General features: G+C 39.5%; 1 non-coding gene across 1 annotated transcript; it reads right to left on the bottom strand.

Annotated features, from left to right (window-relative positions):
* Positions 1-2,574: 2,574 nt before the first annotated feature.
* LOC112132242 (U6 spliceosomal RNA) lies at positions 2,575-2,681 on the bottom strand. The gene has a single exon (XR_002914037.1). It is a non-coding gene; the product is annotated as a U6 spliceosomal RNA (small nuclear RNA).
* Between the last annotated feature and the right edge of the window lie 12,984 nt (positions 2,682-15,665).

Genomic DNA, 15,665 nt, shown 5'->3' with positions numbered 1-15,665 from the left:
TCTGTCTCATTGATCTAATATTGACAGCAGGGTGTTAATGTCTCCCATTATTATTGTGTGGGAGTCTAAGTCTCTTTGTAGGTCTCTATGGACTTGCTTTATGAATCTGGGTGCTCCTGTATTGGGTGCATATATATTTAGGATAGTTAGCTCTTCTTGTTGAATTGATCCCTTTACCATGATGTAATGCCCTTCTTTGTCTCTTTTAATCTTTGTTATTTTAAAGTCTGTTTTACCAGAGACTAGGATTGCAACCCCTGCTTTTTTTTATTTTTATTTTTTTTGCTTTCCATTTGCTTGGTAGATCTTCCTGCATCCCTTTATTTTGAGCCTGTGTGTGTCTCTGCACGTGAGATGGGTCTACTGATTACAGCACACTGATGGGCCTTGACTCTTTATGCAATTTGCCAGTCTGTGTCTTTTAATTGGGGCATTTAGTCCATTTACATTTAAGGTTAATATTGTTATGTGTGAATTTGATCCTGCCATTATGAAGTTCACTGGTTATTTTGCCCATTAGTTGATGCCATTTCTTCCTAGCATCGATGGTTTTTCCAATTTGACATGTTTTTGCAGTGGCTGGTACCGGTTGTTCCTTTCCATGTTTAGTGCTTCCTTCAGGAGCTCTTGTAAGGCAGGCTTGGTGGTGACAAAATCTCTCAGCATTTGCTTGTCTATAAAGGATTTTATTTCTCCACTTATGAAGCTTAGTTTGGCTGGATATGAAATTCTGGGTTGAAAATTCTTTTCTTTAAGAATGTTGAATATGGGCCCCCACTCTCTTCTGGCTTGTAGAGTTTCTGCCGAGAGATCTGCCGTTAGTCTGATGGGCTTCCATTTGTGGGTAACCTGACCTTTCTCTCTGGCTGCCCTTAACATTTTTTCCTTCTCCTCAACCTTGGTGAATCTGACTATTATGTATCTTGGGGTTGCTCATCTCGAGGGGTATCTTTGTAGTGTTCTCTGTATTTCCTGAATTTGAATGTTGGCCTGCCTTGCTAGGTTAGGGAAATTCTCCTGAATGATATTGTGAAGAGTGTTTTTCAGCTTGGTTCCATTCTCCCTGTCACTTTCACGTACACCAATCAAACGTAGACTTGGTCTTTTCACATAGTTCCATATTTCTTGGAGGCTTTGTTCATTTCTTTTTACTCTTTTTTCTCTAAACTTCTCTTCTTGCTTTATTTCATTACTTTGATCTTCAATCACTGATACCCTTTCTTCCACTTGATCAAATCAGCTGTTGAAGCTTGTGTATGCCTCATGTAGTTCTGATGCCATGGTTTTCAGCTCCATCAAGTCATTTAAGGTCTTCTCTACACTGTTTAGTTAGCCATTCTTCTAATCTTTTTTCAAGGTGTTTAGCTTGTTTGCAATGGGTTCGAACATGCTCCTTTAGTTCAGGGAAGTTTGTTATTACTGACCTTCTGAAACCTACTTCTGCAAACTCGTCAGTCATTCTCTGTCCAGCTTTGTTCTGTTGCTGGCAACAAGCTGTGATCCTTTGAAGGAGAAGAGGTGCTCTGGTTTTTAGAATTTTCTGCTTTTCTGCTTGGTTTCTCCCCATCTTTGTGGTTTTATCTACCTTTGGTCTTTGATGTTGGTGACCTACACATGGGATTTTGGTGTGGATGTCCTTTTTTTGATGTTGATGCTATTCCTTTCTGTTTGTTAGTTTTCCTTCTAACAGTCAGGTCCCTCAGCTGTAGGTCTGTTGGAGTTTGCTGGAGGTCCACTCCAGACCCTGTTTGCCTGGGTATCACCAGCAGAGGCTGCAGAACAGCAAATATTGCTGCCTGATCCTTCCTCTGGAAGCTTCGTCTCAGAGGGGCACCTGGCTGTATGAGGTGTCAGTTGGCCCCTACTGGGAGGTGTCTCCCAGTTAGGCTACATGGGGGTCAGGGACCCACTTGAGGAGGCAGTCTGCTCATTCTCAGAGCTGAAACACCATGCTGGGAGAACCACTGCTCTCTTCAGAGCTGTCAGGGACGTTTAAGCCTGCGGAAGTTTCTGCTGCCTTTTGTTAAGCTATGCCCTGCCTCCAGAGGTGGAGTCTACAGAGGCAGACAGGCCTTGTTGAGATGAGGTGGGCTCCACCAAGTTTGAGCTTCCTGGCTGCTTTGTTTACCTACTTAAGCCTCAGCAATGGCAGATGCCCCTTCCCCAGCCAGGCTGCTGCCTCGCAGCTGGATCTTGGACTGCCGCGCTTGCAGCTAGCAAGGCTCTGTTGGCGTGGGATTTGCTGAGCCAGGCGTGGGATATAATCTCCTGGTGTGCTGTTTGCTAAGACCATTGGAAAAGTGCATTATTTGGGTGGAAGTGTCCCGATTTTCCTGCTATAGTCTGTCATGGCTTCTCTTGGCTAGGAAAGGGACATTCCCCAACCCCTTGTGCTTCCTGGGTGAGGCGATGCCCCACCCTGCTTCGGCTCGCCCTCCATGGGCTGCACCCACTGTCCAACCAGTCCCAATGAGATGAACCAGGTACCTCAGTGGGAAATGTAGAAATCACCCGTCTTCTGTGTTGATCATGCTGGGAGCCGCAGACCGGAGCTGTTCCTCTTCGGCCATCTTGAAAAATATGGAACGCTTCACGAATTTGCATGTCATCCTTGCACAGGGGCCAAGCTAGTCTTCTCTGTATCATTCCAATTTTAGTATATGTGCTGCCATAGCGAGCACCGTAAAAATTTTATATTTGGTAAGGCAAATAAACTCACAGATACAATGAAAAGGCAAGTCATAGTCTGGAAATGTATTTATAGTACATATAAGGAATTAATTTTCTTAATATTAATATGTATTTATTAATATGTATATGAGATATATAAAGAATTAATTTCCTTAATATTTAAATAAATCTTATAGGTTAATGAGAAATGACAGCCCCAGTAGCAAAAATGAACTAATAATCATAAGAGATAATATTCATTGTCACTAGTGATTAAATAAATGCTAATTTAATTAACAAAATCATATTAAGGCTTTGAGATTATAAAAGAAAAATACATTGTGTTAATAAAGTATGGTGAAAAGACAATTTCATATACTGAAACAATAATGGTTGAATTTTATTTAGTAAGTTCTATGTGTCAGATCCCATTTTACATTTTATGTATATTTTCACATTTAATCTTCAGAACAACAATAAAATTTGATATTTTACCTTTTTTTCAGATGTGGATACTAAGAAGAGTTCAGGAACTTGCTCAGTGCCTTCAACCAGATGAGGGTGAGCTAAGACTTGGACCTAGAGGCTACTAAGAGGCCATGGTCTTACTCATCACTTGAAAGCTACTTTCATTTATGGAAAATATAAATTGATAATGCCTCTCTAAGAGACAATTTGGCAAAAAATCAATTTCATTACAAAAGTTGTTATACTTTTACCCACAAATTCTTCTTTTAGGAATATAATGTGAGAAAAATGCAAAATTATATGTGCAGAAATATTGTTATAGTATGGAGCATAGTGAGAAGATAATGCAAATATGAAAGAATTATGAAATGGCAGTGTAAATTTAAAGAACAGCTATAGTGGAATATTATGTAGGTATTAGAAATGATGTTGAAACATATTTAATGGTCAGAGATACACACTTTGAGTTCAAGAAGCATGGTACAAGCAGTTCCCGTATTCAAATTGCTTCCAAGTCCAATTACAAGCCCTTTTGATGGTAATGATATTCTTCTTATTATTACTAACATTCATAGAGCTCTCTATGAATGTTACTGAGCATTTATAAACAAAAATGTATTTTCATTGCCATGGACTTTATATTCTAGTGGAAGAGACTGACAAAAAATAAGAACAAAATGGAAAATTTACAGCATATAAAAAGGACTAAAGAGAAAAACATAAAGCATATGCAGCATTGGTAAGGGCAACTAAAATTTACAGAGAATGACCAGGGGTTCACAAAACAGTCAACTCATAAAGGAGAGACCATAAAAAAGTCAACTTTTTAGCAATCACCACAGATCACCAGAGGAAATTGAAATACAGAGTCAGGGAATAATTTTTCAGAATTCTGACACCCAGTTAGAACAAAAGGTAGAACACAGGCACTCTTATTTTCATACGCTACAGATGGAAACTTGAAAAGAATACCATCTAATCATTAATAGTAATTATTTATGGATGGTGAGACACATTGAATTTTTTGAAAAGTAACATGCACCTTATACTTCAGCAAACATGGTATCTTTTTAGTGATGTTTGGCATGGTCATCACATTCGTGAAGAAATAGAAAAGTGGCTTATTAGACATTTTTTTGCGGCGGGGGTGTTGGGGGATGGAGTTTTGCTCTGTTGCCCAGGCTGGAGTGCAGTGGTGCGATCTCGGCTCACTGCAAGCTCTGCTTCCTGGGTTCACGCCATTCTCCTGCCTCAGCCTCCCGAATAACTGGGACTACAGGCACCTGCCACCACGCCTGGCTAATTTTTTTTTGTATTTTTAGTAGAGAAGGGGTTTCACCATGTTAGCCAGGATGGTCTCGATCTCCTGACCTCGTGATCTGCCCACCTCAGCCTCCCAAAGTGCTGGGATTACAGGTGTGAGCCACCGTACCCGGCCATTTATTAGACAATTTTTGAATGGATTTCAAGGCACACTAAATGTGACTCACATCTTTGGCTTCTGCTGTAGTTGCTGTACTCCAGCTCCATACTTTATTTTTTATAATAACTTTATATCCTATGTATGAAGTCTCCAGAGTGGCTTCTCCTGTGGACTTCCTGTACTATGACACCACTATGACTAAAGCCACTGGATTTCTTCTTTCTATACTCTCTACTTCTCATGTCCCATGCTGAATTAATGGCCAAATCTAATAGACTTTTACTTTCATCATTTTCTCACATATGCCCTCTGTTTTCCATTGTCATGACCATGGTATGTTTAGGTTTTAAATTTCTCTCTCTCTCTCTTTTCCTGAGATAGGCACCACACCAATCTCCCTATTCTCTCACAATTTATCCAGAAAGCCATCTTCAGACCTTCTGGTTAACAGCTAGATTATCACCAAACCCAATCAGATCATCCTCCTAATCTTGTTCATTCAATCTCACCCTAGTTCCTAGGGTTAGTGTAAACTCTACATCCTGACAGTCACTACTAGAAGTGGCTGACATTTTCCATCTTATCTTTTACTCTCCATTGTATATGTTTCATAGCCCAGCCATGAAAGAGATAACAATGCTCATCAAATAATCTCCTTTCTCCCACTTTATGCAGCTTCTGGCCATTGAGCTGGCCATATGGCTAGTTCTGGTTAATTGGCTGTTAGCAGAAAGAACATACGTCATTTCTGTGCCTGAGCCTAGAAGAACAGGCGTGAGTTCTCCATGCTTCTTTATTCTCTTCCTGAAGCAATAAGGAAAGTTGCACATTTTAGATCTTGCAGCTACAAAGTGGTGGAATCTGAGACCTTAATGATCTAGTGTGTGAGCGAAAAATAAACATTTGATGTGTGTTGGTGTGTTGTGCTGCTGGGATTTTGAAGTGAATATGTTACTACACATAACTTAGCCTCTTTAAACTAGTACATCAACCGAAGTGGATGAACTCTCCAATTCCTGCACCACATTGTGCTTTCCCTTCTTCTTACCTTTGCCTTTGTGTATCTCTCCATTGGGAATATCTTTCTCTGAATGATCAATTCCTCCATCCCCACATTGCCTTATTCTAATTATTGGCATTTTACTCACCCTTCCAGAACCATCTCTAATGTTAATCATGTCTAGGTGCTTGCCCAATCAGATGTAATTTAACTTTCTTCTAATCAATCATGAGGAGGCTTGGTAGTTACCTTTTTTATTGCTATTCACAAATTCTGTCTCATCCTGTAGTTATTGGTATACTTATTTTTCCTCTCTGTTAGAAAGCAGGCCCTTCAGAAGGCCTGAATTATACTTACATGTCTCATCCGCACAGCCCTTTGTATCTAAGTTTTCTGGAAAATATTTACAAAACTGAGTTGAGACTCAGAGTGTGCAATATAATTTTCAAAAATTCTACCATAGTAGCTGAAAGAAAATATGTTTTGATATTTAGAGAACATATATATGATGATTTTTACAGATTTTGTTACTTCCCTGTTTCTTTTCTATTTTCATGATGAAATGGTGAACTCTTTTTTCACTATTGTCTTCTTTGGGCCTAGCACATTGCTTGGCACAAAATCAAATACTAGATAACTTGTGGGTGAATAAAGAAAGATTCAGTACATAAAACATTACTGTATTAAAAATTGAGTTAGCTAAGACTGAATTGCTTACAATACCTCTACAGCTGGAAAGAGCATTTAATATATAAGAGTTTTAGAGGTAATAGTGACTTCAGAATAAGAAAAATGAAAACTAAATTTAGAAGAAGGTGTTATATTTCATAAAATATTCTCATATATGTTATCTCAGTTGATTGTTGTTCTCATTGTCTGCAGTAAGCAGATATTATCCCTACTTTACAGATGAAAAAACAATCACAGAAAGGTTAAGTGACTTGCATAAGGTCAAACAGCTGGTTAAAAACTTTCTCAGGTCTCTTAATTCCTGGTCCACAGCTCTGTATTCTACATGTTATTACCTTCTTCTAAGTTCAAGACAAGGAACACCTTTAGGATCATCGTTTTGCTTGTGTAATGTGTTATCTTGGCAGCAGCAGCTAGGTAAGTACTGTAGCTGAAGAAGGCATACATGTACACACAAACATACACATGCACACAAACATAATTATACAAGTGTCCTGCAGTCTGGGCCAAAATAGAATTAATCCTGTGTTCATTGCTGGTGAATGCTGAAATCTTCCATCTCAGTGTTGTGTTTAAGAATAAGTCCGTGTACACGCTCTGTAATTGAATGTCAGGAAATATGAAAATATATTGTTTTATTGCTACTGTTCATTGATTTATCGAAGTGATTTATTGACGATGGACATGCAGTACAACAAATCACTTTGCTGACACCATCAGCTGCCTTAACTAGGTTGTCAGTTCACGACATTAAAGGTAATGGATAGTGATTATTTTACAGTAATGAGTTTAATCAGCACTTTGAATGACTTAGCAGTCATGTCAGAGGAGAGCCAACTTATCATTTATCATGGCAGCATTTTGTTTACCAACATCATCTATAATTCATTTGATTGTTGACAATCATCAGCAAGTACCTCTCAGGCAAACTTTTATCAGAGATGGAAATCTGCACAGCTGCAGCATGCTACGTAACCCCAAGGGGCTGCCTGAGCAGACACAGGTGGGGAGGCATGCTGTTACCCTGGCCCCAGAGAGGTGGTTTCCACCAACTGGGCTTTTAGTCTTCTCACAGTGGGTTGGATTCTTTATGTTTCCATCTCTTCAACCCCCTGATTCCATAGGATCTTCAGTAACCCAGAAAGGTTTCAGGTACAAAATCTATGAAGGTAGGAAAATGAGAGGCACATGATCTTGTGTTAAGTTTGAGTCAGCTTAACATAGCTAAATACATCATCTTGGCTCTGCTACTTGTCACAGTAGAAGCCTGAGCTGATCCATTACTGAAGTATCAGACATGTCTGGGCAGGTTTGATGACCCAATGGGACAGACATAGCAGGAGCCTATTTTCATAAGCGATTGTACAGCTTCCTACAGGAAAGCTCAACAAAATGCTAGGACATTCTTTTTGCCCTTTGAGCACCTGAAATTTATCTCTAGAGGGTAAAAAGCACATGCATACATCATTTTAAATATAATTTTAGTGATTTTGCAAGCTCTCTAAAGTCTAGCCCTAGGCAGTAAAATAATTAGGAGCTTGGATTCTGGAGGAAAGCACACTTGCCTAGAACATCTGCTTCACCCATTGCCAGTTTTGAGACCTTGGGCAAGTGACTAAACACCTTTCAGTTTCATTCATTCACAGCAATAATAATATTACCTTTGTCAAGGGTGTCTATGAATATTAAATGAATTAATGTTGGTAAAGTGCTTAATGTCATGTCTACACAGAATAAGTGCTCAAAGATTAGTTTTTATCATTGCTATTTTTTAACTTATGAATTCAGTCTTACAGCACCTGTCTTTATGGAAGAGAGAATCAGAAAGCCAAATTAAGGTGGAAACAAAGCCTTAGTTGTATGAATCCCTTATTGTGTTTTAGTCCTGTTTGTCTATTCATTTTCAGACACAATGCCAGCAAGAGACAGAGGGAGGAAAACAGGAGCCATAAATAAGAAGCTGAAAGAAAGAGCTGTTCTGCTAAATCTTGGTGGTGGGCTGCAATATAAGTTACACTATCTTGCTTTTCTCTATAACATAAGAAAGCACTACACGGCACATACTTTTGGCATCTTAAAAGTCCCAGGGCATCAGTGGGGGTAAATGCCCAGGGGGAGACGACAACACCAATAGGAGGGGCTGCAGTGTCTAACACAAGCAGCAGGGTCAGCAGAAGCAGCAGTGGGAACCACAAAAGCTGTAGGACCTGGAGGTGCCATGGACCCGGATGTAAATAAAGCATGAATGAGTAATTCAAATAGCTGATTAAGAGAGGGAGAAGAGAAACAGAGAAACCATGCAGTGGCTAACAGGACAGTTTGATTTTAAGCATAAGTGGAATATCCCCTGAGGGCTTCCAGAAATTATTTTATTTGGGGGCAAGCATTTGTCACCAGAGGCTGGAGACCTAAACTATCAGGGTAGGGATAAAAGCCAGAGAAGCACTGGTCTACAGTCATTAGCAACTTGTCTTTGGCAGAGCCATTTATCCTCTCTTGGCATCATTTTTTTTCTCCTCCATAAACAACTTAGAGTATTAGTATTAGACAGGATGTGTAGACACCAGTGGGTAAGGAGTCGGTAGAAATACATTAGAATCCTCCTATAGTCTTTTTCAAAATACGTATAGTTGTGGTCCTCAACAATCTTATCAAATCCCTGATTGGGGTTTGGTAGATGTTGGATGGGATGAAGTTGGGAGAGTTGCACTGGGGTGTGTGTCTCCGTGTGTGTGTACTGGGGTGATGGTATGTATATTTAAACTCCCTGTTATTCTCATTGATATTTCTACTTTTGATAACCATAGATTAAACCATCTCTGATTTACTCAGTCCTGTGATTCTATACATTTTTGATACATTAATTAAATTCTAATAATTATATTTAGTTTCCTTTCATAGATCTTTTCTTATTTCTTTGCCTGGTCCAACCATCCCTGGTCATGGAGTAAGCAAGCCCCTTTAAGTTTGGTACTATAGGAGAGACATTAGAAAAGGGGAGCACTCTCAAGTAGTTTAAGAAATGAGCACAAATATTATATAATAACTTTCATTGAGTGACTGCAATGTGATAAACACTGTTCAAAGTGCTTTTAATGTATGAATTTATTTAATCGTCACAACATACTTATGAGGTAGGTTTGGTTATTATTCCTGCTTTGTAGATGAAAAAAATTCAAGCACTAAGAAGTCAAACAATTTGCCCAATATCAACCAGCTAGAGAGTGCTAAAGCCATTCTTTTAACTCAGGCATCTGATTCCGGGGACTGGGCTGTTAACCCTTTCTCTACAGGGCTTGAGAATGATTAATACGTACACAGCTAGGGGAGAATGACTCACACAGTGCACTCCTCTCAGACGACAATTAGCACATAGGTGGGTAAGAAACCCTTTCTGAACCTCACTCATGTGGGTGACAGAAAGACTAATATTGTCCCTATTGGAATTGACAATTAAGATGTGCAGCCAACTTCTTTACTTGGCATGTTATGCAGTATATGCACAAATCATACTCTCTTTGGTGCTGAAGGCAGAAGGAAAGTGTGGAGACAGGCTGGCCTGGGAATCATAAAGGTGATATTCCAAACATTGGAGCCTGAAGTACTGAAGACAACTTTGCCTATTTAACAACGTAACTGGGGGCAGGCTCTACTTTAGAACCTGACCAACTCCTTTTGGCCTGGATAAGCAGTCTTTCTTTTTTGTGAGATGGAGTCTCGCTCTGTCACCCAGGCTGGAGTGCAGTGGCACTATCTCCGCTCACTGCAAGCTCCGCCTCCCGGGTTCACGCCATTCTCCTGCCTCAGTCTCCCACGTAGCTGGGACTACAGGCGCCCACCACCACACCCAGCTAATTTTTTGTATTTTTTAGTAGAGACAGGGTTTCACTGTGTTAACCAGGATGGTCTCGATCTCCTGACCTCGTGATCTGCCCGCCCTGGCCCCCCAAAGTGCTGGGATTACAGGTGTGAGCCACCACGCCTGGCCCAAGCAGTCTTTTATCTATACAAATCCCAGGGAAAAAGGATAATGTCCAGGAAAACAGGGACCATTGAGAATGGCCACTATGATGATGAGATTACAATCACATTCCTGTGGCATGATCAGGAGTCAAACATGCACTGACCCCTGAAGGAGTGGCATCCTATAACCCCTGGAATAGTGGCAGGGTTTTTTAAAAAAAGAAAAAAATAAAAGAAAGACTCTTAAATCCTGGTAGAAGTGAGGATGCAGCTCACCTAATAGCATGCACTTTATTAGCTAAACATTTCTTTCCACCTATTTCATCATCTGCAAAAAGCTAGGAAATATTCAGATTTAAACAACCGGTGTGAAAAAGAGAAGCCAATAAAGGAAACTTTTATTGCTTTTGAAATAACCCCATTTACTTATACCTCCATGATGCAACAGTAGTTGTCTGTCTCCGCTCTGGCTCCAGGAAATATTAACTTGAAAGTCTTCTCTCTGCCAAACCATCTTTTCTCATCTCCAGGTGATAAGCAGGATACTCAGGAAGGAGGTAGAGGAGAATAAGGGGTCTTCAAAATGAGTTTGTTCACAACAAGCAAAAGCTGCTAGTGCAGAGATATTTCCTCATTTACTAAAACTCCTTCCTGCCATATGCCCCTCACAAGACTCCAAAATGAGGATATGCCTGCTCAAATACCAGTACATTCCACTGGGAAGGAGAGTCCCTTGCCAAAAGTGATGTCACAGCTCAGAAGAAATGAGAAGTGCTCATAATCAGGAAGTATATACCACTTTCTCTCCAGCTGCAAGGGAAAGGATGGAAGCTGGGTGTATTAGTCCCCACTCATGATGCTAATAAAGACATACCCAAGACTGGGTAATTTATAAAGGAAAGAGGTTTATTGGTCTCACAGCTGGGGGTGCCTCACAATCATGGTGGAAGGTGAAGGAAGAGCAAAGGTACTTCTTACATGGCGGCAGACAACAGTGCATGTGTATGGAAACTGTCCTTTATAAAACCATCAGGTCTCATGATACTTATACACTATCAGAAAACAGCACGGGAAAAACCCACCCCCATGATTCAGTTACCTCCCACTGGATCCCTCCCACAACACATGTGGATTATGGGAGCTACAATTCAAGATGATATTTGGGTGGGGACACAGCCAAATCATATCACTGGGATTGCTCTTTTTCTCTGAAAATCCAAATGCTTGATTTATTAAAATTTGAAGAAATTTAAATAATCAAAGTTTTCTGCTCAAGTGCTGCACATGAAGCTCAGAGCTTTTGAGAGATTTCAAATATTCAGTTAATCACTGTTTTATTGAGGGCCTGCACATACCTAAGATAAGCCAAAACATAAACAAATGATCAAACAGACTGTACAAAGAGGAGATATTAGTGTTGGCTGAACAAGCCTTTGGAACAAAGTGGGCCTTGAGGAAATAATTGACCACAAAAGGGGTGAGGACAATCAAGAAGACAAAAACTGCATCAGCAAAACTTTGAAGATGGAATATTATTGAAAAATGAGGTGATCCCCATGAGTGTAACTTGATTTGGCTACAAGTGTGTGTATATAAATTACTGCCTGAAAGTGTGTTAATATTACTGTAATTTTTGATGAATATCACATGAGTCATATCTAATTTTCAGTCCTTCAAAATTAACTGGATGGGTGCAATTTAGCAAAGTTGTGACAAAATAGTAATGGCAGTTTTGCAAATTTCCTTTCAAATGAATGAGGGCGTGACCAATGTCTCCAAATGGTACTTTTGCTATCGAATGTACATTGTTTAGACATTTTAACAATTGGACCATTCTACATTTTGGACAGGATATGTTAACAGACAACTTTTTCTGAACTAACTTTAAATTTTTAACAGAAACAATGCATCCTATATATGCTCACTGTAGATTTTTAAATTCAGATTTAAAAAATGAAGAAAAAAGTTTAGACAAATTGCTAACTAGAATAACCAGTGCAGAGAAGAACATAAATGACCTGATGGAGCTGAAAAACAGAGCATGAGAACTTCGTGAAGCATACACAAGCTTCAATAGCCGAATTGATCATGCAGGAGAAAGGGTATCAGTGATTGAAAATCAACTCAATGAAATAAAGCGAGAAGACAAGATGAGAGAAAAAAGAGTGAAAAGAAACAAACAAAGCCTCCAAGAAATATGGGACTATGTGAAAAGACCAAATCTACGTTTGACTGGTGTACCTGAAAGTGATGGGGAGAATGGAACCAAGTTGGAAAACACTCTTCAGGATATTATCCAGGAGAACTTCCTCAACCTAGCAAGGCAAGCCAACATTCACATTCAGGAAATACAGAGAACACCACACAAAGATATTCCTCAAGAAGAGCAACCCAAACACGCATAATCATCAGATTCGCCAAGGTTGAAATGAAGGAAAAAATGTTAAGGGCAGCCAGAGAGAAAGGTCGATTACCCCCAAAGGGAAGCCCACCAGACTAAGAGTGGATCTCTCAGCAGAAACTCTACAAGCAAGTACAGAGTGGGAGCCCATATTCAACATTCTTAAAGAAAAGAATTTTCAACCCAGAATTTCATACCCAGCCATACTTAGCTTCATAAGTGAAGGAGAAATAAAATCCCTTACAGACAAGCAAATGCTGAGAGACTTTGTCACCACCAGGCCTGCTTTACAAGAGCTCCTGAAGGAAGCACTAAACATGGAAAGGAACAACTGGTACCAGCCATCGCAAAAACATGCCAAATTGTAAAGACTATCGATGCTATGAAGAAACTGCATCAACTAATGGGCAAAATAACCAGCTAGCATCATAATGACGGGATCAAATTAACACATAATAATATTAACCTTAAATGTAAATGGGCTAAATGCCCCAATTAAAAGACACAGACTGGCAAATAGCATAAAGAGTTAAGACCCATCAGTGTGCTGTATTCAGAAGACCCATCTCACATGCAAAGACACACATAGGCTCAAAATAAAGGGATGGAGGAAGACTTACCAAGCAAATGGAAAGCAAAACAAAAAAAAACAAACAAAAAAAAAACAGGGGTTGCAATCCTAATCTCTGATAAAACAGACTTTAAACCAACAAATGTTAAAAGAGACAAAGAAGGCCATTACATAATTGTAAAGGGATCACTGCAATGAGAAGAGTTAACTATCCTAAATATATATGAACCCAATACAGGAGCACCCAGTTAGAGACCTGCAAAGAGACTTAGCCTCCCACACAATAATAATGGGAGACTTTAACACCACACCGTCAATATTAGATCAAAGAGACAGAAAATAACAAGGATATCCAGGACTTGAACTCAGCTCTGGACCAAGCAGACCTAATAGAAGTCTACAGAACTCTCCACCCCAAATCAATAGAATATACATTTTTCTCAGCACCACATCACACTTATTCTAAAATTGACCACATAATTGGAAGTAAAACACTCCTCAGCAACTGTAAAAGAACAGAAATCACAAAAAACTGTCTCTCAGACCACAGTGCAATCAAATTAGAACTCAGGATTAAGAAACTCACTCAAGACCGCACAACTACATGGAAACTGAACAACCTGCTCCTGAATGACTACTGGGTAAATAACGAGAGGAAGGCAGAAATAAAGATGTCCTATGAAACAATTGAGAACAAAGACACAACGTTCTTTGTGTCTGGGACATAGACACAAAGAATCTCTGGGCCACATTTAAAGCAGTGCATAGAGGGAAATTTATAGCACCAAATGCCCACAAGAGAAAGCAGGAAAGATCTAAAATCGACACCCTAATGTCACATTTAGAAGAAATAGAGAAACAAGAGTAAACAAATTCAAAAGCTAGCAGACGATAAGAAATAACTAAGATTAGAGCAGAACTGAAGGAGATAGAGACACAAAAATCCTTTCAAAAAATCAATGAGTCCAGGAGCTGGTTTTTTGAAAAGATCAGCAAAATAGACTGGTAGCAAGTCAGAAAAGAGAGAAAAGTCAAATAGATGCAATAAAAAATGGTAAAGGAGATATCACCACCCATCCCACAGAAATACAAACTACCATCAGAGAATACTATAAACACCTCTACACAAATCAACTAGAATATCTAGAAGAAATGGATAAATTCCTGGACACATACACCCTCCCAAGACTAAACCAGGAAGAAGTCAAATCTCTGAATAGACCAATAGTAGGTTCTGAAATTGAGGCCATAATTAATAGCCTACTAACTAAAAAAAGTCCAGGACCAGACAGATTCACAGCTGAATTCTACCAGAGGTAGGAAGAGGAGCTGGTACCATTCCTTCTGAAACTATTCCAATCAACAGAAAAAGAGGGAATCCTCCCTAACTCACTTTATGCAGCTGGCATCATCCTGATAGGAAAGCCTGGCAGAGAAATAACAAAAAAAGAGAATTTTAGACCAATATCCCTGATGAACATCGATGTGAAAATCCTCAATAAAATATTGGCAAACCAAATCTTGCAGCACATCAAAAGGCTTATCCACCACACTCAAGTGGGCTTCATCCCTGGGATGCAATGCTGGTTCAACATATGCAAATCAGTAAATGTAATCCCTCAGATAAACAGAACCAATGACAAAAACCACATGATTATCTCAATAGATGCAGAAAAGGCCTTTGACAAAATTCAACAGCCTTTCATGCTAAGAACTCTCAAAGAGCTAGGTATTGATGGAACGTATCTCCAAATAATAAGAGCTATTTATGACAAACCCACAGCCAATATCATACTGAATGGGCAAAAACTGGAAGCATTCCCTTTGAAAACTGGCACAAGACAGGGATGCCCTCTCTTACCACTCCTATTCAACATAGTGTTGGAAGTTCTGGCCAGGGCAATGAGGCAAGAGAAAGAAATAAAGGGTATTCAATTAGGAAAAGAGGAAGTCAAATTGTCCCTGTTTGCAGATGACATGATTGTATATTTAGAAAACCCCATCGTCTCAGCCCAAAATCTCCTTAGTCTGATAAGCAACTTCAGCAAAGTCTCAGGATACAAAATCAATGTGCAAAAATCACAAGCATTCCTATACACCAATAACAGACAAACAGAGAGCCAAATCATGAGTGAACTCCGATTCACAATTGCTACCAAGAGAATAAAATACCAAGGAATCCAACTTACAAGGGATGTGAAGGACCTCTTCAAGGAGAACTACAAACCACTGCTCAATGAAATAAAAGAGGATACAAACAAATGGAAGAACATTCCATGCTCATGGAGAGGAAGAATCAATATTGTGAAAATGGCCATACTGCCCAAGGTAATTTATAGATTCAATGCCATCCCCATCAAGCTACCAATGACTTTCTTCACAGAATTGGGAAAAACCACTTTAAAGTTCACATGGAACCAAAAAAGAGCCCGCATTGCCAAGACAATCCTAAGCAAAAAGAACAAAGCTGGAGGCATCA

Source organism: Pongo abelii, chromosome 12 (assembly GCF_028885655.2).
Source record: "Pongo abelii isolate AG06213 chromosome 12, NHGRI_mPonAbe1-v2.0_pri, whole genome shotgun sequence".
NCBI lineage: Eukaryota > Metazoa > Chordata > Mammalia > Primates > Hominidae > Pongo > Pongo abelii.
The sequence above is the reverse complement of the archived record's forward strand: the minus strand, read 5'-3'. Positions and strand labels throughout refer to the sequence as shown.